Raw genomic sequence first — 21,784 nt, 5'->3', positions numbered from 1 at the left:
AGCTAAGACATTATTAATTCTTAAGAAATTGTGTTGTAGAGATGTTAGAGGCTATATTTTTTGCAGCACATGATTTACTCTGATGGGAATCAGAAATACTGCAGTAATCCCTGATTAGCTCTACAGAAAACCGCAATGCCCTTATCCATGTTTTAATTAATAGCTCTAGGGTGCACGTTGCAATTGCAGAATTGTTGCAAGAGGCGGATCCGGGATAGCCTCTAGGAAGGGGTGAGAGAGAGAATTTCTTGCTGCTCGCTCAGTACTGTCAGCCAACATGTTTCTGCAAACTTAGAAAGAACTTGGAAAGAACTTGGAACTTAGTCCACTTAGAAGGAATATTCTTAGCCTACAGCCAGTTTTGGATATTGTTGGCAAACTTGTTGTGACATGCATTGGTGTTCCACATAGCTTTGTCCAGTGGCTTGAAGGAAAGGCCCTGCGGAAAAGTAATAAGTGGAACAGTGATATATTTTGATGCATTGCTGAAAAAATATCGTCGTAATCTCTACTGCACTTTTCGAATAATTACATTGTTTGCTAAAACAGATTGTTATAGATGCCTTGCAGTGGGCAGTTCACACAGCTCAATCCAGATGATGCTACCAGTCTGCTTCATGCATCTATCCATGAATGGCGTTGTATGAAGCTAAGATGCATGGCGAGTAGTGGCTATGCATAGTGTTGGCTGGCGCAAGTACAGAGCGTTTACTAAGGGGGGGCCATGACACTAAATTTTGAGCTTGAATTATGCATTGCATGTTAAACTACAATCAAAACCCGTGATAATGAAACCCTGCGACAACAAAATATTTTTGTGTCCCGGCAAATGCCTGTAGGATTCAATCCATTTCGTACCTCTTGAGAACCAGATGTCGCTGTACTACAATCCTGCATCAACGAAATTTGCCGGAACATTGCCCTGCATATTACCTAATTGCGCAAGGCTAGCATGCTCCAAAATGTGCTCAAGTGCGATTGCTTTGCACTAAAATTGTGTGAAATACCACCACATTACACTTGCGTAGGGGCTGCCATTTTTGTTTACAAAAACAACCAAGTGCCGGGAGCAGTTGCATGCACCAGAAACACGTCATGGCCACCATCTTGTTGCACGCATGTTGCTACCAGCATGTGATGATGGTTTTTGCACACCTAGTGCAGTGCGTAATGTGCGCCTCGGTGAGCAAAATGCAGCAAAAACAAGGAAAGCCACGCCCCACCAACATGAAATATGGCACTTGAGATGGTCATAGCATGGAGTGCCACAGATCGGGCCGTGATTAAGAGATCGTCCTGAAGTACGCATCCTTTGCTTCAATAACGCTGATTTTGGTGCCACCTGACAGGCATCGCGTGCGGATTCGGCACCAGACGTAGACTTGCGCTAAGGAGCCGTAATATTGATTGATTGCCTTCAGGTATACTTGATACGATCACTATCGCGCTCGGCACCGGACGCGTCTGCATCTATGGGCGACAGCGTGCGCTGGAGAAATGATACTGCTTGCATGGAGCGCTGTTGCTCTGTGTCCGGTGCTGAGTTACGCAAAATCTCGCATAAGTGATAGCATTTCCGAAAGCAATTGAGTGAGAATAAGGCTCCACGGCAGTGCTGCCACTGCAGATTGATGCATGCGTACGTACTGTGTACTGTCGCCAGTGCGGCTGTTGGAAATGCGGCAAAGCTTGCCAATGTGGGCTAACAGGATTTTGAGAGTAAATTTTTGTTCTGCGACGCATTACCTATCTATGCTCTCATTTCGCACCAATGAAATTTTCACGAAAGCAAATTTTTTTGCGTTCCTCGCAGATTTCGTTATTGTGAGGTTCAACTGTACATGATTCCCTCAGCAAACTGGCAAAATTTCAGTGCATTCGATGCGGTAGAAAATTTCTGTTTGATTCTTTTTTATATTGCAGTTAAACGAAGCAGCAGTGTGGCAACACTAACTGGTGATGAAATAAAATCGCACACCCAGCAACGACTCCCTTGGAGTAATAAGTCAATCTCGAAGTCTGCGCCTTTATGTACTGCAAGCGCGAAAATTGATTGCAGGAGCCAGAAATATGTTGTGGTCGTCATACTGTTGTCTCTTTTTCAAACATGCAGATATTGACAGCCATCCGAGATAGTTTCTGCAAGCGTTTTCTGGTTTGTACTGCTTTCATCCGTCCCTCAGCGGAGGCTGACAGTGTCCTATGAGCGCTGTTTGCCTTTGCTGCAGAGTTGGGCATTCTCCACATGGTGTAACCGTGCAGAGAAGTATTCCTCGATGGCTGGCCCTGTCCATTTCCCATTTACCCAACTCTATTATTCTTAATAGGCCAATGAGCCATACCTCCTTTAATATAGCTGTATCATCATCATCATCACTGCGCAAGTGAAAGCATTGTGGCCACAATGCAACGGCAATGCCCTTGCAGTGCCGTTGGGTTCCAGGGCATGCAGTGCAAGATATCCAATGTGGTTTCAGACTGTTTTGGAGCAGACGACACAGTGGTGGCCCCGCACTTTTTGACGTCACCCAGTCCATGCCAAAATGGTGGTCGCTGTTGGTGGGAGGGGCTTAGACGCAGCGATTTCAAATTAAAATTTAGAGTTCAAATGTGCGCTGCGGAGACATTGCACTAGCGCGTAAGAAATGACATGGACAGGAACATGAAAAAAAGACACACCGGTCTGCGTCATTTTTTACGCACTAGTGCACTGTTCCCTTATACAAATAAACACCAACTAACCCAGCTTTCTCCCTCAAGTGCGCTGAGAACAGAGTTCTTTTTTTCTGTGTATAACCATGTTGACCCCTCTACTCTCAGTTGCAATGATGCACTGAGAATAGTTGGATGACCGTGCCATGACCCCTTTAAAATATGGCAGGCTTAAAGAAGTTAGAATGTACACTGTCTCTAATTAAAATGCTGTTAGGTTTATGTGTGAAATATAAAGGCTTCTGGTGCATCAGGACTACCCACTATTTATGTGTTGAATACAATGTGTGAAAAAGCTGACCTGGCGGTGCCAACTGGCAAGCAAACAGAAAGGACTGATTACATGATATGAATAGTGGCATATTGTGAGATACAATTTTAATTATTAATTATTTCTGTGTCCCATCCTCAAAACGCACCATTATAACTATGTTCCATCAAGACAAGGTAATGTTTTACGTGGTTTCAAGCATTGAAATTTAATGCTACATAGAAGCAGAAAACAAATCTGTTTCCCCTAGCTGTAGCTTGAAACACCTTGCTTTATGCATTCCCTTGTGCATGGCTTTGTGTTTCAAATTGAATAAATACGTATGAATGAGGGCAGCAAAAATAGTGAACATGGGTGATGACATGCAGAAAACAAAAATGCTTTGTGGTTCAGGGTGCACCCTTTCATGCATTGTCTGTTGCGTATCATCACAATATTTTTTTTATAATGTTAAGTGTATGATGGTATAATAAGTGCATCAAATTAGATATTTGTTTTGAGAATGACAAGATCTGAATTTAATTCTGGGGTTCTACGTGCCAAAACCACGATTTCATTATGAGGCACGCCATATTGGGAGACTCCGGATTAATTTTGACCACTAGGGGATCCTTAATATGCCCCCAACGTGAAAGACACAGGCGTTCTTGCATTTTGCCCCCATTGAAATGTGGCCACCGGGATTTGATCCCACGACCTTGTGTTTAGCAGGGCAACACCATAGCCGCTAAGCCACTGCGGCAGGTAAGGACATCCACCTGCACTGTATAAATGAATGTGTGATGTTCTTGTATAAAAAAATCAATTAACAATACACTGCAGGCCATAGTTAAGCAGCTTTGTGATGACTGCATCAACACATAAAATAATGAAGTGAACACAAAACTTATACCTGCAGGGATGACATGGTATTATGTACTTAAGGAAAAGTCGTGAACTAATTATGAGCAAAGAAAAACGTTATTTAATGTACATTAAAATACCCATAAGGCAATGAAAAACACATCTAGCCCAAATCGCAATTAGAAAAGCTGAGAAAATTGCAAAAGAACAACGAAAAGAATATAGTGATAACTTTTACACCTCATGCACTCAGGAAAGTATTTCTTCCTTTCTAACATTATACAAGTGTACCCAAGTACTGGTTGCCTTGTAAACAAAGCAGGATGCTGCATCAATTCTATATGCAAAGACTGCAACAACAAGACCATTTTCTACCCGTAGCTAAAGATAGTACTAAGAAATCTGACTCACTATCTTGCTTTCTTAGTGGCCTATGCTGGCTGTCGTGAATTTTGATGCAGTTACACACATACACCAATGAAGCAACATCAGAACCACATAGTAGAGTACTGAAGACAAGCAGTAATATACATGCTATGCGATACTTGTTTGAAGTGATTTTCATCTGCTTAATTGGACCTATTGCACACGGTACTCAAATTGGTTCTCCCCACATCACTCATGATGGCACACTTGACTTTTCAAGACAGTGACATTCACTCACAGCAGCAGTGTGCTGATTACCGCACTGCTCTTTGGCTTCCCATATTCCATCTGTGAACTTGTCTTTCTTTGCATATCTCCTAGTGCATGTACTTTAAAGTATTTCTAATTACTGCAGTTGAGTCCTTCCTTTCTACAGCTGGTGTTTGAGTTTCCTGAGTTAATGACTGAACAACAAAGTTGCAACACAATCAATGGCCCTTCAGAAACCCTTGAAAAAAGTCTTGCATTCTTCCCTCGTGACGGTTAGCGTTTTCAGACACTGTCATTGAGATGCTGTGCTTCTGGTTGAAGATTAAAAACGCATCCCACTCAATGCTTGAACGCTTCCAAACAAATGTTTATCTCTCTCTCTTTCTCTTTTTCCCGGTCGGTTTGGGCTTAGGCACATTTGAAAATATTGGTTTTGTATTGGGCTCAGTTCAAGCCAAAATATAGGTTTGGATGCAGTTTTCAGATTCGGGTTTGGTTTGACACTCTGCTGGTAACCTTGTATGGCATGTGCAAGGATTGTCACATTCCTAGAGAAAAGTGCAACACAAATTTGTATTTAATGTTTTTTAATTTCATGTAAAAAATATTTACTAGTTGAAAAAAAAAAAAGATTATATTAGTCTATTATAATTGCTTGTTAGTAAATTTTTATCAGTCATTAAGAATTTGCATTGGGAGCTGCAGACCAGTCTCAAAGTTATTAGTATTTGTGCATCTACAATGCAACGGTGCTTTCTGATAGACTGATAGAAATATATATTAGGTCCACCATTAATATACTAAAGCTATTACAGATAAAGATTTTTGGCCTTGTAAGTTGCAGTAGCAGACTAATAAGGTCATGCATGTTTGTGTTGGAAGTTGTTTGGAATATGGGGCTTGATTTGCCATTTGGTCCTCATTGGGAGCCACTGGAGAAACAATGCCATGAAAAACCTGAATAGTTAATAATAATGGTAATAATGGTGTAACTGTTATGCAGTCCTTAGATAGCATCGCTGTAGCTTGGTATGATCAGTGGAGAGTGGCATTTAGATTATTCTTTAAGTTGCAAAATCTGCCATAAAACTGCTTGTTCATTATAAACATATCATATAACTTGATGACCCAAATTTTGCTTGCATATATAGCACATGACAGAAAATGCATATATGAAATGGTGGATAAATCATTTTTGCCATTGTGTGTTTGTGCATGAGTACAGTATGTTTCTTGAATTGAATGCCAAGTATGTTCTACGATCCAGTGAGGTATTGCAAGCATCAAGGGTTTTTGTATTGTTGGAGGAATTAGAGCCAATGAATCTAATTATGTTCCAAAAACGAATTGGTATAATTGGAAATCTTAGTGTGTTTTGACTGGGTTATTGGTTGTCAGCATGCAAATAGACTATTGGTTCTCCTTATGAGAACTTATTGAACTAATAGGCTATTAGTTCTTTCATTGTAATATTTACTAGGGAACTAATTACCAGTACTCATTGAGGGCAGTGAACTGCACAGCAGAATATAATGTATTTACGGATAGCAATGTTTAAAAAAAAAAAAAGAAAACTTGGAGCAAGGACGGCAGTGCCCTGAAACTTGTCACTTCGGGCTAATTATTCATTCCTTATTTGATCCTGCTTTAGTTGTCAATCAATTGCATGCTGCTGTTTTCTAGCTGTAAAGTGTGCAGTTTTGTAACATGGTATAGCTCTAAAAGTGATGTGCCAAGGTACCCTGCTTGTACCAGTGCTACAAACTGCATTGTAGTGTAGTTTATAAAATTCTGCAGCCTTCTGGATTAGCCACAATGTGAATGATGAGATGCACAAGCTTGCTGAACCAAGTAAAGCTGAGTGAGGCAGAGTATGTACATAAGGAGCTCGGAAATTAGCAGAATAGGATATGTCCTGTGTGAATCATTGCATGCATGAGACAATGCAAACATGAGGTGCATGACACAACTAATTTTAGGCACTTATGTCTGTTGAAGAACAAAACCTGCTGCGGCTCAAACTGCTTGGTGGAAAGCTTGGACATGTATATTCGCAACCATATGGTGCAGGCACTACGAGATTGTACAGTCAGCCTTCAAACTGTAAATGATTGGATAACTGCATGTGTTGTACTTAATCAGGTCATACGTCATCAACCCAGTCAATGTTTGTTGATTAGCACACCCGGAACAGGCTGCTGTATTCACAGTGATGTGGTAGCTTCATGGCTGGGTTTTTAAGAACACTGGGCTAATCATGCTGACATCCCCTTACTGCAAGGCACTACAAGGCTTCCATAGATACTACATAAATATTCTTCAGCACAGCTCATGACAACAACTGTAGCAGCCAAGCATCTGTGATGTGTCACTGCTGCTACAATGTCAATAAAACATATTCGGTTGCAATGCTTTCCATTAATTGTATTCCTGAGTGCCTATATACACAAGCATACTTTCTACAAATACAGTTGAATGCCTCTACAAGGGACACCTCTACAGCAAAATGACCTGTATAACAAAGGTTTGATTATGTCCTGCCAAATTTCTATCTCTCATGCATACTGTGAGCGAAGACTACTGCAACGAATTTGCCTGTAGAACAAAGAAATTTTGGCATCTCTGACGGCTGATTTGTTTCTTTACAATGAACACCATTGCTCTCTACAGATGTCGCCAGGGCGCGCTCTACACTTGCACTAATGGCAGCACTAGAGATGCACTTCATGAGCAGGCCGATGTCCGAAATAGCCCTCCTGCACTGCTCCAGGGATTGCTCAACTCGTACACTGCTCGTAGTAGCGCATCAGTGGGTGCATCGGCTGATGAATATGTCGCAGTTGATGACGACGTGGTGATGTAATCATAACTGACGACTGATGCCATCTTCAAAGCCAGCAAGGACGAAAAGGGCACAAATATAAATGAAGGCGACAGCGATGATCATGTAAACGAACCCAAGATTTGGACAACCATGAAGGTGATAGCAGCATTCGACGATCTGCAGCTTTACTTTGCATAGCTGCTGCATGTTGCCATGGAACATGCTGCAAACCTCGATGCATTAAGGTAGCACATTGTGTCATACAAATTGAGTTTTCACATAAAAAATTAGCAGCCTAGTTTATTAAGTCTGTCTTAAATATATGGTCAATAAAGGTTTCCTTTTGTTTAGTCCTGTAACTGTCATGACAAACTAAAAAAAAAAAAAAACTTGGCGAAGGTCATTGTGTATTATTTTCTTGTCAAAATTACAAGAAACTGAACACATACGCATGTGCAAGAATTTCCAACAGTTCACAACGAGTTAACTCGTCATCGGCAGTTAAGGGGGTTCATGTGCTTAGCCTGCTTTAGCACGAGCAGTACAGTGTGTGACCTTTACAATGAACTGACCTGTATAGCGAGAAAATTTGGAGGTCCCAAGCACTTTGTTATAAAGGCATTTGACTGTAATTTGATATTTAATATAGGGCTATTTATTTATTTTGTGCATTACCTCAGCTGACCGACTGAGACATGGAGTGTGGTAGACCTGCAGATATTTGTGCTCTTATAGGCATTAACCAGTGATTCTGTTGGACCTGAAAAAAAAAGCATGCTAGCGATTCAGACATGCAGGGTCACAGTTTTGTAATGTTTTGTAAAGTTTTGTACTGCTCGTGCTTATGATGCTATTTCTTTTTGTGCTTCATCAATAGTCAGAGTAACAGTCCTCCCGCATTAACAATGGGATCAGCCTGCCGCGATCGATGGGTGATAATACTATCGATGATGTTTTTTGATGCTATTGATAATTTAAGAGAACTATGAATACTATAAATAGTCAATTTATCAATAGTTGTGCATCACTATAGGTAGGCAACTAAAAGGCAGCTGGAATACAAAAAAGGTACAAAGTACAAGTACTTATTCTGAAGCATAACCTATGTCAATAGTGGCCCGACAGACATGAACACTATTAGTGCAGTAATTGTGCCAATAAATACACAATGTATAATATCACTAAATGTAGTAAATCTAATGTTAGAGCAAGAAATGAAACAAGAAAATAAGTGAATATTTAAGCTCTTTGTGTAGAATTGAGCATAATTTTCATATGTCCATTCTATTGTGAAAGAAGTAAACGTTGGCCAGCTGTTTACAATACCCAGCTGCCCGTTCATGTGATTTATGTGTTCTTGCAGTATAAACATTCAGCAATTTTCTCAAGCCTTGTTATGTAACAATAGCAGTAGCGGCTTTACAGTACAATGCATGGTGCCTAAAGAATGAGCAACTGTGTTAGGGTGCATTATATATGACATATACATGCATTACAGCATGACACTTGCCTGTGCACGTGTACAAGAGTTATTCGGCTTAATTCTGGATTTTTGCTATAAATGATGGGGAAAATTGCAAAATATGATTATGTTTTACATGCAGGAGAAAGGTACAGTTCAGCTTTTTGTCCGCAGTAAGTATTTGTACCTGAATGAATACACTGCAGCATTTTTTGCTACTGAACTTTAGAGCAACCATGCTAACAAAATTATAAATGCCCTTGGTGCAGCATATGTGTAAGCTATTGAACATATATATGCAATGTGTTGGGGTACAAAGAACACAATACAGATTCTCTGAATATAAGCTCCAAAGAGTTCGTTAAACTTTTTGTGCACATTTGAAACAAGTACCCTCTGAATAAGTGCATCATTTCATTTTTGTACGTGCGTGAATAACGCTCCTGACACTGCCCAGGCAGTGTCAGGAGCCAGAACTATTGGAGAGAGAACTCAGCGCCTCACAGGGCAAGTTGAGTCATCACTGGCACGGAGGCACCGGTCTTCCAGCGTTGTGCTAACAACTAAACATGCGCGCTCTTGCTTAGCGCAACAGAAATGGCGCAAATTGTTACTTCAAGCTAATAGCAAAATTATTCGCTTTCACATACAACAAATGTTGTATGGCACTGGACACATTCTCAGCATGAAAGAACAGGTCTTTGTGTGTCTGTGTGCTGGAGTAGCGACATTCGAAACGTCACCATGCTGTATATGAAGCTATGCTCTGACATAGCAATTCAATAGAGTCTGCAAGCACAACTTGGCTCGGTATTCAAGTAGCTCACTCTTTCATGGCACTGCTTCGACACTGTAGTGAGCCTTCAATTTTTGCCTAATTTAGCGTGCTCAAAGTGATTAGCCGCTTCTTCAGCTAATGCTCAGAGGTAATGATAGAGTGTGCCAATGATGAAGTGTACCCATTATATTCACACCACTAAAATGGTTATGCATTTCACTGGCTCACTGCTACCACTGCTACTGCGGCCACAGTTTGATGAAAGCAAAGTGGAAAACTAAGGTTTTGGGGCATGTTAGGGTAGACATAAATCCGGATTTTTGTGATATAGGGCCTCCTCACGGTGGACTTCTGGTGCATTATTATTATTAGGGGTGTGCAAATATTCGAAACTTTCAAATAACGTATCGAATAGTTACTATACGTGACTGCAAATATTTTTCAAATACTTTTTGAATATTTCAAATTGCCAACTGCGCCCAATTAAACATAAAATAAGAGTAAAAGTATCTTACATTATCACCCTCACAGGCATAGTACAGACATAAAATATGAGGACTTGCATAGTGGAGCAGGCTACGTCCTTAGGTAGCCGTACTTTACAGGCTACACATACAGCGATCATTTGCACGCTCTGAAGAGTCCTGTGCATGTGAAGAAACTATTTGTTTACTCCTAATGCTCCATTTGTGCTTTTAAATAAACAATGCTTTATAATGTACTATGTACATTATAGTACATTAATGTACTATGTACAACAGTGTGCATGAAAACTGGACGCTATTTAAGGATAAAATAGATATATTAGTCGACAAATTCATCCCTAAATTTAGTTTCCGTGCCTGCTCTCAAAAACCATGGTTTACTAAAACACTTAAAAGACTAGAAAAAAAAAAAAAAAAAACGCCTCTTCCACTCCGCCAAGCTGCGGGATGATGAAAACGCCTGGCTGAAATATTATACAGCTGAAAAAACATATCTAACGGCAATTCACAACGCTAAGCATTCTTTTTTCCACGCTGACTTGCCGAAAATGCTGACTACCAACCCAAGAAAATTCTGGCAGATTATAAACCCAAACCACGCATCCACTGTCGCTCTTACGAAAGAATCAGGTGAAGTGGCTACTGACTTTGAATGTGCTAATATGTTTAACGCCGTGTTTTCATCCGTATTTAGTAAAGAAACCGACATGCCACCCCCTGTACACTCCAATGTCTTCGGAACTGTTATGCCGCCAATTTTCTTTGTCGCATCTGGAATTTCTGCCATAATCGACAAACTTGAGCTATCCTCATCAGCCGGGATTGATAACATTAACTCAAAATTTCTAAGGAACACTCAAAACATTTGTGCATCATTTTTGTGTTTACTGTACTCACAGTCACTTTCCACGGGCCAGCTTCCTGCTGATTGGAAATACGGAAAGGTCATTCCAGTCTTCAAGTCAGGTATCAGAGAATCACCGCTAAACTACCGACCCATTTCTTTAACCAGTATCCCGTGCAAAATCATGGAGCATGTCATTTACACACATATCATGGACTTTCTCGATTCCAATAATTTCTTCAATCCTACGCAGCATGGATTTCGCAGGGGTTTTTCGTGCGAAACACAACTGGCCATGTTTGCGCACGACTTCCATGCAAAATTAGACTGCAATTTTCAGACTGACGCCATTTTTCTGGACTTCGCGAAAGCGTTCGACAGAGTACCCCATAAACGCCTTCTACTCAAACTTTCACTGTTGAATCTTCACCCCGACATCATAAATTGGATCCGTGAATTTTTAAATAACCGCTCTCAGGCTGTTTTTGTGAACAATGCTACCTCTGCTTCCCTTCCAGTAACATCAGGCGTTCCGCAAGGGTCCGTCCTTGGCCCGCTTTTATTCCTTATATACATTAACGACCTACCAACTCATGTATCTTGTAATATCCGAATGTTTGCCGATGACTGTGTTATTTATCGCACTGTTGCTAACGCCTCTGATCAATTAACCCTTCAAAGTGATCTTAACCATGTAAAGCAATGGTGCGATGATTGGCTCATGGAACTTAACCCTCACAAATGCAAAGCCTTATCTTTCAACCGCCGCCGCTTTCCACTTGTTTTTTCTTATGCGATTAGCAGCGTTCCTGTCGAAGCAGTTCAATCGTTTAAGTATCTGGGAGTCACTTTCTGCCATGACCTTTCTTGGGCTTTGCACGTCACTAACGTCATATCATCTGCAAATAAAACACTTGGATTTTTGCGACGTCATCTACATAACGCACCTAAGAACGTAAAATTGCTCGCTTATAAAACTCTCGTGCGAACAAAATTGGAATATGCTTCACCAATTTGGAACCCGCGACAAGCTTATATTCAAGACGCCCTTGAGTCACTTCAAAACCGTGCCACTAGATTCATTCATCGTTCGTATTCTTATGATGTGAGTGTGTCATCACTAAAATTAGAATCTAATTTACCCCTTCTCTCATGTCGCCGCCGTATCGCCAGTCTTTGTTTATTCTATAAGCTCTTTCACAGCTCGATGGGCATCCCGCCATACATTGTTCCACCAACACGCATATCTAACCGCACTGGTCATCCTCTTCAAGTCGCGCGCCCACGTGCACGCACCGTTACTTTTTCTACGTCATTTTTTCCTCGCACAGCTGCTGACTGGAATGGCCTTCCGGGTGACACCGCTGCCATCCCTTGTCCATCCACCTTCATAGAAAGCGTCACCAATCACCTTTCACCATAGATTAACACATGGTTTCTTCTTATTTCTGTGTAACCCACCCCTTATGTAATACCCCGTTACGAGGTCTTTAAGGAATAAAAATGAAATGTAATGACAGAAACTTGCTAACTTTAAGAATACTAAGGTGTAAAGATAGTTTTATATTATTGTGATAATGATTGTTCATTATTCGTAAACTATTCTAGAACTATTCAATATTAGATTTTATTTGCTTCTGCCACTATTTGATTCGGTATTGAAAACCGCTATTTGCACACCCCTAATTATTATACATTGCAGTGCTATCGCAAATCAATAACAAGCATCACATATGCTATTGAAACGTAATTGAAAAAAAGTCACAGTTTCATCTGAAAGTTGAAGCATTGATCGCAATAGCAAAAAAGTGAAAAGCTGTATGAATTCATAAGGATAGTAGTTTTATTGGCCGTATGAATATTTAAACATTGGCTTACTAATTAAATTAACAAGCATGGTGTCACACGCACACAAACAAACACGAACACATCTCACTCAACGACCGCGGAAACTCTCTATCACAATGCTGGAGTGAGGGAGCGCAGCAGCAGCAGCGAGCGAATTGACCTTCGTGCTGTCTCACATCAACGCGAACTAAGCCATGGAAAAACAGCGCCCAGCGGACTGTGTCCCTGTTATAGATGGCTTTCAAGATACAGCGGCCTGGGCGGCATTTTTACACTTGCTAGTAAGTACAGCGGGGCAGGGCATTTCTCGAGGTGCTTGATGTTTCTGCGCAGGCACAAGTAAGGGCGGGTGCGAGAGAGCAAATCTGGGGGCCTTTGCTCCATGAATATCTGACTCTGCCTAGGCACTACGGCGGAGAAATTTCTTTGTGCGTGTTGTACGTGTTTGTCCCTAGGCATGCTGGCATTGCGGAGTGGGGTCAAGTTTGTTAACGCTCGGACGCTGGCTGCCAACGCGGTGAAACAGGTGAACCAGCGCGCACTGACACCCCGTATGGTGATCGTTGTGTCTAAAGGTTTGTCGGACAGACTCTCGTCCGTGCAGCACTGCTGCTGAGTCAGTCATGCTGGATTATAACTTTGTTGCACCTTACGGCACTCTACCTTCAAAAACAAAAAAAAAACATCACTGACTGATTTTACCGGGGGAGCCATAGGGGTCACAGTAGAGGCTGAGCCTGCACTCCTGGGCTTTTCAGGAGCATTTTTGAGTGAAATAAACGCACAGTGCTTTAGCGACCATGGTTGAACGTGATTGCCTAATGTCACTTCGTGAGGATTATTGGCTTTGCGTTTCGTCCATGTTAGGTTAGGTTTACGTTAGCTTAGGTTAGCACTGGGGTGGGGGTGGAATATTCTCACAGTGGTTACGCCGTGTGAATTATTGTCTTTGCGTCTAGGCCATGTAAGGTTAGGTTAACGTTAGGTTAGGCTAGGTTAGTGGAAAAGCCATTAGGGTGGTGCGGCGTGTTCTCACAACGATTATGCTGTGAACATTATTGTCTTTCAGTCTCGGCCTCGTTAGGTTCGGTTAACCTTAGGTTAGGCTAGCGTGAAATGCGTTAGGGGGGCGCGGCGTATTCTCATAGCGGTTGTAGGGATGTTGATCGTCACCAGCGCCTTTTCAGCCACTCGTTTTCAACCGCGGTTGCTAAGGTGTTCTGCCTTCTAGATTTTCATTATATGCGGACCAGCCTGTTCCACAGTCCCTACTGCTCCCACGAAAACATCTGCGATGTTATCACCTGTTTCACCGCGCCGGCAGTCAGCGTCCGAGCGTAAACAAACTCGACCCCACTCCGCAGTGTCGGCACGCCTAGGGACATAAACACATACAACACGCGCTAAGAGACCTCTCCGTAGTGCCTAGGCAGAGTCATATATTCAAGGAGCAAAATCCCCCGCATTTTCTCTCTCGCACCTGCTCTTACTCGCGCGTACGCACAAACGTCCGGCGCCTCCGCAATATATCACGCCCCGCTGTACTTACTAGCAATTGTAAAGTCACGCCCGGGCCTGCGTGCGCGGTCGCCCGGAGTAGAACGCGTCCCCCCTCGCTACCCTCCCCCTGGAGCCTCGCGCGCAGCGGAAGGCGGCGCGCTTCCATCCCTTGCGTGTGCGAGATTGAGCCGCGATCGCCGGCTCAACCTCGCACGTATTCACTCGCACATACACCCTAACGGCGCGCGGCCACGATTTTATCGCCCTAGGACTTTATACAGAACCTCGCGGCGACGGCAGAAACGCGCCTGGAGTGTCCATATAATTGATATAGCAATAAAATATGAATGGATCCGAATTAACTCGTCTCGAGTTGCAAATCAAGAGTGAATGGGCCCGTTTAGCCAGACACCGCCGCTCCATGTGAATAGCACCTCCCAGGCGCACACATGCGCATACTTTCACCGGATGCCATGGCCTGGCCGCCAGTGCGAGAGCAGAGAGGCCATGAAGCCTATTAAGCATCGGCGGGGGAATCGAGCGAGGCATGAGACCGGCCGGAGCAAAGATCTAGAGAAGACATGTGTCTTACGTGAATCTCGATTTTTTAAACAATTTTCTCGTCCTAATATTGACGACGAGGACATCTTAACGAAGCCTCTATATATACTGAAGCAAACGTCCGGCGATGCAGCACCGAAAAGGCAGTTGCCGGTGATTTAAGGGCTGACGACTGAAGAAGAACCATGACATGAAACGGAGAGCGTAAGCGCAGGTTCCCGCGTTTCAAAAAAAAAAAAAAAAAGAACCTTATTATTATTTTTTTTAATGGAACAGGTGTCTGGACAGTTGTCGCGGCGCTGGGCATCGAGGGATCAAGGTACCCTACTATAACCCTACGGCAAACTCCACTGCTTTGTGCTACATTTGAATTTGAGAAGGCAAGATAAATTGGCATTTGCATTTGATATAAGAAAGTTCCTTTAAAAATATTTTGTACCTCAGCATACCATACAAGGTATTTCTTCCGTATACATGCTGCAAGACTGCCAATCTATCCCACTGAAGGGGAATTATTGCCTCAAGTTCTGCTATCCCAGCCGCAAACTAAACAATATGAATATCACTGTAAACTGCTGTAAACGGAGAGTTCCTGAGACCTCAGACTTTGCCCAGGCGGCGCTGCGGGAAAACCCGTCACCAGCGCCCCCATCGGAGCCTTGGCGCGAACTGAGTAGTGCAAGGAGAGCTGTCCACAAGCAAAGGTGCATAGGCCACAATGGACCCTTCTCTTTCGTTTGTGCTGAGGCACGGTTTCCTAAAAATCAAGGACCTGGAAAGCTTCTTCCGCCCTTCCACGCTTCGGAAAGGAAGCTTAGCAGGGCGAAGTACGTGTACAATATAAAATAAAGTCTCAAGTGTTATTTCGGTGTGCTGCAACTCGCAAGTACAGAGAGCATCAGGTTTGTCTATAGGCATATCAGCATAAAAATCTAAGCATTTCAAGTTGTTTCATACTGAATATGTCCTGAACACAAGACTTATTAAGTATCTCCTATATTTTTATGTATTTTATCGTAATGCTTTGTCTCGCAATTATTTACAGAGAGTAAATCCTTTCATAGCCTTTTCCAGGGCAGGAAACAGAAAACGTTTTCCAAGGCAGTAAACAGCGTGCGATCATAACCAAGGTAAGCTTCCTACAGTGCCTACGTGCTGCATCTTTCTTTCTCGCAGGAGCTACAGCATCGCTCAGTACCTGAATTTGAACTTTTTGCAGACGCTTCGAGCAACAAGCGTGCACAAATAAATATAAATAAATGCGACATTTTTTTCTTTACACATGTGCGTTATTTCGCAATTACTCATCCAGTGCTCCTACAGCAACTTTATTGTTCACATTTGAAAAACGCAGTCGAGCAGGCTCAGCACATTGTGAAGCGTGCTTGTTGTATCGGCGCAGGACATACAAAATACCGAAAGTAGAAATGAGCTCGCGATGCAACGATGCTTAGAACAGGATTTTGAATTCATAAACGAATCAAAATGTTTGGTTAAGCTGACCTGCCAGATCTCTCCGTTCCACTTGTTGAGTCAAGCGGAGACGGACGTCTGTTAAAAGGCGGTGATATCGATGCCACATAAGCAAGATGGTTCGCAACGTTGTTTTTTCTGTTACCAACGAAGTGGCGGCTGCAGATTCTTGAGTTTTCGCTTAGTTACCACGGTCCTCCGTCAGGGCTACGCAACAGAATTACAGAAGAACAAAATTGTCGCACTTTCTCATGCGAGCCGCCGTGTTGTGGGGAATGCAAGTAATCCGATTACCCAACAGGTTGAACGGCCCGTATCCAGCGTTCTCACCTTTCCCCTTCATACGATCGCGATGGAAATCGGTAAAACTGAACGTTGTTATTCCGTCCTTCACGTTCATGGCAATTTACAACACAACAGTAGCGTGCGGCGTTTCTTTGTAGCGCGCGGAGCTATTGCGGTTGCCGTCGTTTCCGCCATCAGTCTGACGAATGAGCCAGCAAGCGCTTTATGGCAGTTCGGATGCGCGTCCGACGAGCATAGAAATTCATAGCTCTCTGTCTGGGTGTTAAATGCGCAAAACGCTCGCCATATGGACCAAAATCTAGTTAAGTCGTTGTGTCGCAGTCGCTAGCTGCATAGGCAACTTAGCAAGGGAGTCGGGCTTCGCACTACTTAATTACTGCCTCTTCGCACCGGCAGGTGGCGCTACGCGTCTTGCAAAACTCCAGAGTCTGACGTCCATAGTGCGTCATTTGAGGTATCTGCATGGGGTAAGAAATTTTGTTGACAGCCTAATCATGCCTTGAATAGCAATGAATAGCGCGCAGAGTACGAGACAGTAAAATTCAGACACACAGGAACAGTACGAGCGCTTTTATTTTTTACATACACCACTTTTATACTTGGTAGCATAAAAGTGATGTATGTAGTACGTGAAAAATGAGTATAAAAGTGCAAACGCTATGGACAATGTTATTATAGGAAGCTTACCATCTTGGGAGGAGCCAAGACGGAGCCGGGACGCATGGATGCCGACAGCTAAGTCCTATTTCTATTTTTATTTCTAATTGCAGCGGCGAGAAATCTCAATGGAGATAGGGCCAGCATAGAAACGTAAGTTGCAGAGAATTGGAGCACTGCGAAGCCATGCAGGCGAACACTTAGCCAAAAAGGGCGATAAAGTAGGTTGTGGCCAACACATAACAGTTAGGACTAAAAGTTTAATAGTTAGGGCTAAAAGTGTGTTTTTTTCCTTTGTCCTTTTTTCCTTCTTTTCCTTTTTTCCCTGGTTATTGGTTTGGTTATTTAATTTACTAGCTCTCTTTATTCTTCTAGAGATTCCCAGTGGTCTTTATTATAGTTAATTTTTTTCATCGCTTTTACACTGTTAAATAACAGTAGGACAAGAGAATTCATGGGACGGCCAGCTAGAAAAGCCAGGGAGGAAGGCGGGGACCTCGTCCAGTGTGAGAGGTGTGAACGATGGTGTTATTTGGATGAAACGACATTCAAAACTGTGGTGGAGGCGGAAGGGAACGGCTTCGTGTGCAGGCTGTGTAAAGTGATCGAGAATTTGGAGAAGCAGCTAAAGAGTGAAATGGCGAGGACAAAGGAGGAACTCGAGAGAGAAAAAAACGAAACGCGCAGAGTTTGAGGAAAGGGTCGAGAGGGAGTGGGCCTCAAGAATGGAGGCTGTAGAGCGGAAATGGAGTGGGGAGCGAGAGAAAGGGCAGCAATTGGAAAAACAATTGAGAGAGATGAGAGAGAGAGAATCTGAGAGGGAGGCACAGCAGGAATTGAAGGAAAAGGAAGCGGGAGGATCACCCAGTGGAGCAGAATGGGGGGCGGACATGTTAACGTGGGGACCGCGGAAGACACAGGTACAGAGGGATGAGACGACAGGAGGCAGAGAAGGCGAGGAGGCAGGGAAGACCCAGCCGACAGAGACAGGAGGGAGGCAAGATTTGCTTGAAGACAGAAAGGTCTGGGTCGTTGGAAGCCCCAACATATCGCGAATGCAATCTGCACTCCTCAGAACAGTGCAGTATGACAGACGCGTGAAGGTCGAATGCATGCCGGGGGCTCGATTCGAAGCTGTGGCGGAGAGAGCCAAAAACAAACTGAATGAAAACAGAGAGGAAAAAAAACTGGTAATTTTGCACGCTGGGGTGAATGACGTCCTGCAGAATAGGGGGCGAATGCTGGGCAGACAGATTCAAGAGGGAGTGGCGAAATTAAGGGCGACCTCTGAGGCAGTGCACATTGCCCTGTGTACTGTCCCAGAGGTCAGGGGACAGGGCCCTTTCATTGAAGAACAGGTAGTGGCGGCCAATGTAATGATTAGGGAGTTGGGGCAAGCCCTCAAGTGTGATGTGGTGGAGGTGAACAGAATGATCGGGGGGAAAAACTTCCCCCCTTTCGGCCCGGATGGCATTCACTACACTACACCAGCGGGATGGCAGGTAGGAACGAGGTTGGGTTGTAGGGCTCAGGCTTTTTTGCAGGCACGTAGGGCAACCCTGCATGCCAAAACATAAAAGATAAAGGACAGGGGAGGGGGGGCAGGACAGGAGCACGGAGGAGGAAGAGGAAGAAGAAGGCAGTAAATGTGGGGTTCATGAACATGCAGGGGGGAAGAAATCGCATTAAGCGGGACGAAATAGAAGAACAATTACAAACGGAAAATTTTCAGGTATATGGAGTTGCCGAAACCCATCTAAGAGATGAGGAAGAGCCACCATTCATTGCAGGATACACCTGGGTAGCGTGCAACAGAAAAAGGAAAGAACGCAGAGGAGGAGGCCTTGGGGCGCTAGTGAAGGGACAGGACTGGGAAAGGGTAAGGGAGAGCTGCAGTGAGCACATGTGGCTCAAGGGCACCGTAGGGAATGTTGAGACAATCATGGGAGTTGTGTATCTGAAAACGGGGAATGAGTCGAAAGAGGAGAATGCAAAACATTTCAAATGTATGGCCAAGGACATCAGGGAGTTAGCTATGAAACGGGAGGTAATCATCCTAGAGGACATGAATGCACATTTGGAATACTTTGACGGGGCGACAGATGCAACAGGGCAGATGTTAGTAGATTTTTGTGAGGCTCATGATTTTGTGATAGTTAATACTGAAATTAAATGCGACGGGAAGATAACATGGGAAAGAAATAACACCCACTCGACAATCGACTACTGCCTAATGTCCCACAAGCTGTATGAACGGTTGGGATGTATGGAAATTGATGAGGAAGGTACAAAAAGCCTGGGGAGTGACCACAACGAATCAAAATCAGTTTTGGAAGGACAGTACCACTGGTAGAAACTAAAGAAAGGAAAGGTATGAGCAAACTGAATGACAGGCAGCTACAAGAAGTGGCAAAAAACATTGAAAGCATGGTATCCAAGCAACCGCAAAGGGCATGGACATACGACGAGTTAATAGGTATTTTTAAACGAGAGCTAGAGAAGGGACAGATTAGGAAACTAGGAAGTAAGCAGGGAAAACATAAACCGAAAAGCTGGTGGGACCAAGAAGTTAAGGAGGCCATAGAGCAACGCAAAGATGCGTGCAGAAAACACAGAGCAGCAAAGAAAAGGGGAGCCGCACCAGAAAAGGTGGAGACAAAATGGGAGGATTACCTTGCAATGAAAAGAGAAGCATTGGCAATAATTCAAGCCAAGATAGCAAAAGTTGGGGTACAGTGGTTGTTAGAGAGACGAAAAAAAGACAGAAATGCCTCTAAGAAATTTTGGGAACACATAAGGCAACAGAGTAAGAAGACAGAGGTGGTTCAGCACTCACTGACCACACCAGAAGGAACAAAGGTAGAGGGAGAGGAAGCTCAGGAATATATTAGGTTAACAATAGAGGCAGCATTTGCAGAGCCAGCGGGTAGCGAAATGGAGAACAATGACAACAGCACGACAGAATTAGAGGAGGAGAACAGAGGGATGACAAGTAAGGAATGGGACAGAATTGAACACAAGGTCCCCGTGGGAACAGCGACAGGACCTGATGACATACCTATGAAATTGATAAGCATATTAGGCCAGAAAAGTAAATTAAAATTACGACAACTTATTGAACAAATAGCAGTAGGGGGAGATGTTCCACAGGACTGGAAATCAAGCAGAATGATATTAGTTTACAAAGGTAAGGGAAGCAAGGACAACATTAAATCCTACAGGCCAATAACTGTCACATCAGTCATATACAGAGTAGCAATGCAGATGGTGAAAATGAGAATTGAGGAATAGGCAGAACGTGAAGAGATCTTAGGAGAACTGCAAAATGGATTTAGAAGGAACAGAAGGCTAGATGATAATTTATTTGTTATAACACAGTGCATAGGGATGGCGGCAGCCAGGCAGAAACCTCTATGGATAGCTTTTTTACACATTACAGGAGCCTATGATAATGTAAACCGAGAAAAGTTATGGAGCCAGTTGAGGGAATATGGTCTAGATAGAAAGGTAATTGGGTTCCTACAACAAGTTTATACAGATAATGAGGTAGAGATAACATGGAAGGGGGAAACTACAAAGCCAGCTAAAATAAGAAGAGGTCTCAGGCAGGGCTGTTTATTGTCGCCCCTGCTTTTTATGATTCACATGAGCCAAATGGAAAAGAGACTAGAACAGAGCACAATAGGAACCGACATAAGCTATATGCTGGAAGGGCAGAAGGTAGCTCAAGTACTAGCCGGACTGATGTATGCAGATGATATTGTACTGCTTGCTGACACCCGAGTAGGGCTACAGGAACTAATGAGCATATGTGGAGAGGAGGGAGAAAAATTGGGACTGCAATTCAGTAGCGAGAAGTCTGGGATAATAGTATATAATAAAGAAAGGGGGAACCATTGGAAATACAAAGCACTAAATATACAAGTATTTGGGCATACGGCTAAACGAGGGCAAAAAGTACTTGGAAGAACATGAAAAAATTATGATTGAAAAAGAGAAAAGGAACTCAGCTGTAATGAAACACAAGGCACTATGGAACTATAATAGGTAGGAGGTGGTTAGAGGCGTATGGAAAGGGGTTATGGTACCTGGCCTCACATTTGGAAATTCAGTACTGTGCATAAAATCGGAAGTTCAGGCATGCATGGAAACAAGACTGAGAAGTGTAGGCAGGTTGGCCTTAGGAGCGCACGGGAACACTCCTAATGAGGGAGTGCAGGGGGACATGGGATGGACGTCATTCGAAGGTAGAGAGGCAATAAGTAAGCTAAAATATGAACAGCAGAGCCCCAGCACTGGATGAAAAAAGGTGGGCAGGAAAAGTGTACAAATATCCATACAAGAAAAGTTTGAACACAAAGTGGACACTCAGAACGAGGAAGCTGAGGAATAGATACGTACAGCCGAGGGAGGGGGTCCAACGTGGTTCTAGTGTGGGAAAGGAGGTGAAGGAGACGGAAAGAAAAATGTGGGAAGAAAGAATGCTCGGAAAGCCAGCGCTATCTATGTATAGGTCACAAAAACAGGAGATTAAGAGAGAGCTCCTATTTGATAACTCGCGGGGCAGCTCACTATTATTCGAAG

General features: G+C 43.3%; 1 long non-coding RNA gene across 1 annotated transcript; it reads right to left on the bottom strand.

Annotated features, from left to right (window-relative positions):
• Positions 1-131: 131 nt before the first annotated feature.
• On the bottom strand, positions 132-21,720 carry LOC142588705 (uncharacterized). Its single transcript, XR_012829741.1, has 3 exons — positions 21,602-21,720; positions 7,962-8,046; positions 132-439 (listed from the first exon to the last, which is right to left on the bottom strand). It is a non-coding gene; the product is annotated as an uncharacterized LOC142588705 (long non-coding RNA).
• Between the last annotated feature and the right edge of the window lie 64 nt (positions 21,721-21,784).

Source organism: Dermacentor variabilis, chromosome 1 (assembly GCF_050947875.1).
Source record: "Dermacentor variabilis isolate Ectoservices chromosome 1, ASM5094787v1, whole genome shotgun sequence".
NCBI classification, from domain to species: Eukaryota; Metazoa; Arthropoda; class Arachnida; order Ixodida; family Ixodidae; genus Dermacentor; species Dermacentor variabilis.
Note: the sequence above shows the minus strand (reverse complement) of the source record. Positions and strands in the feature narration are given on the sequence as shown.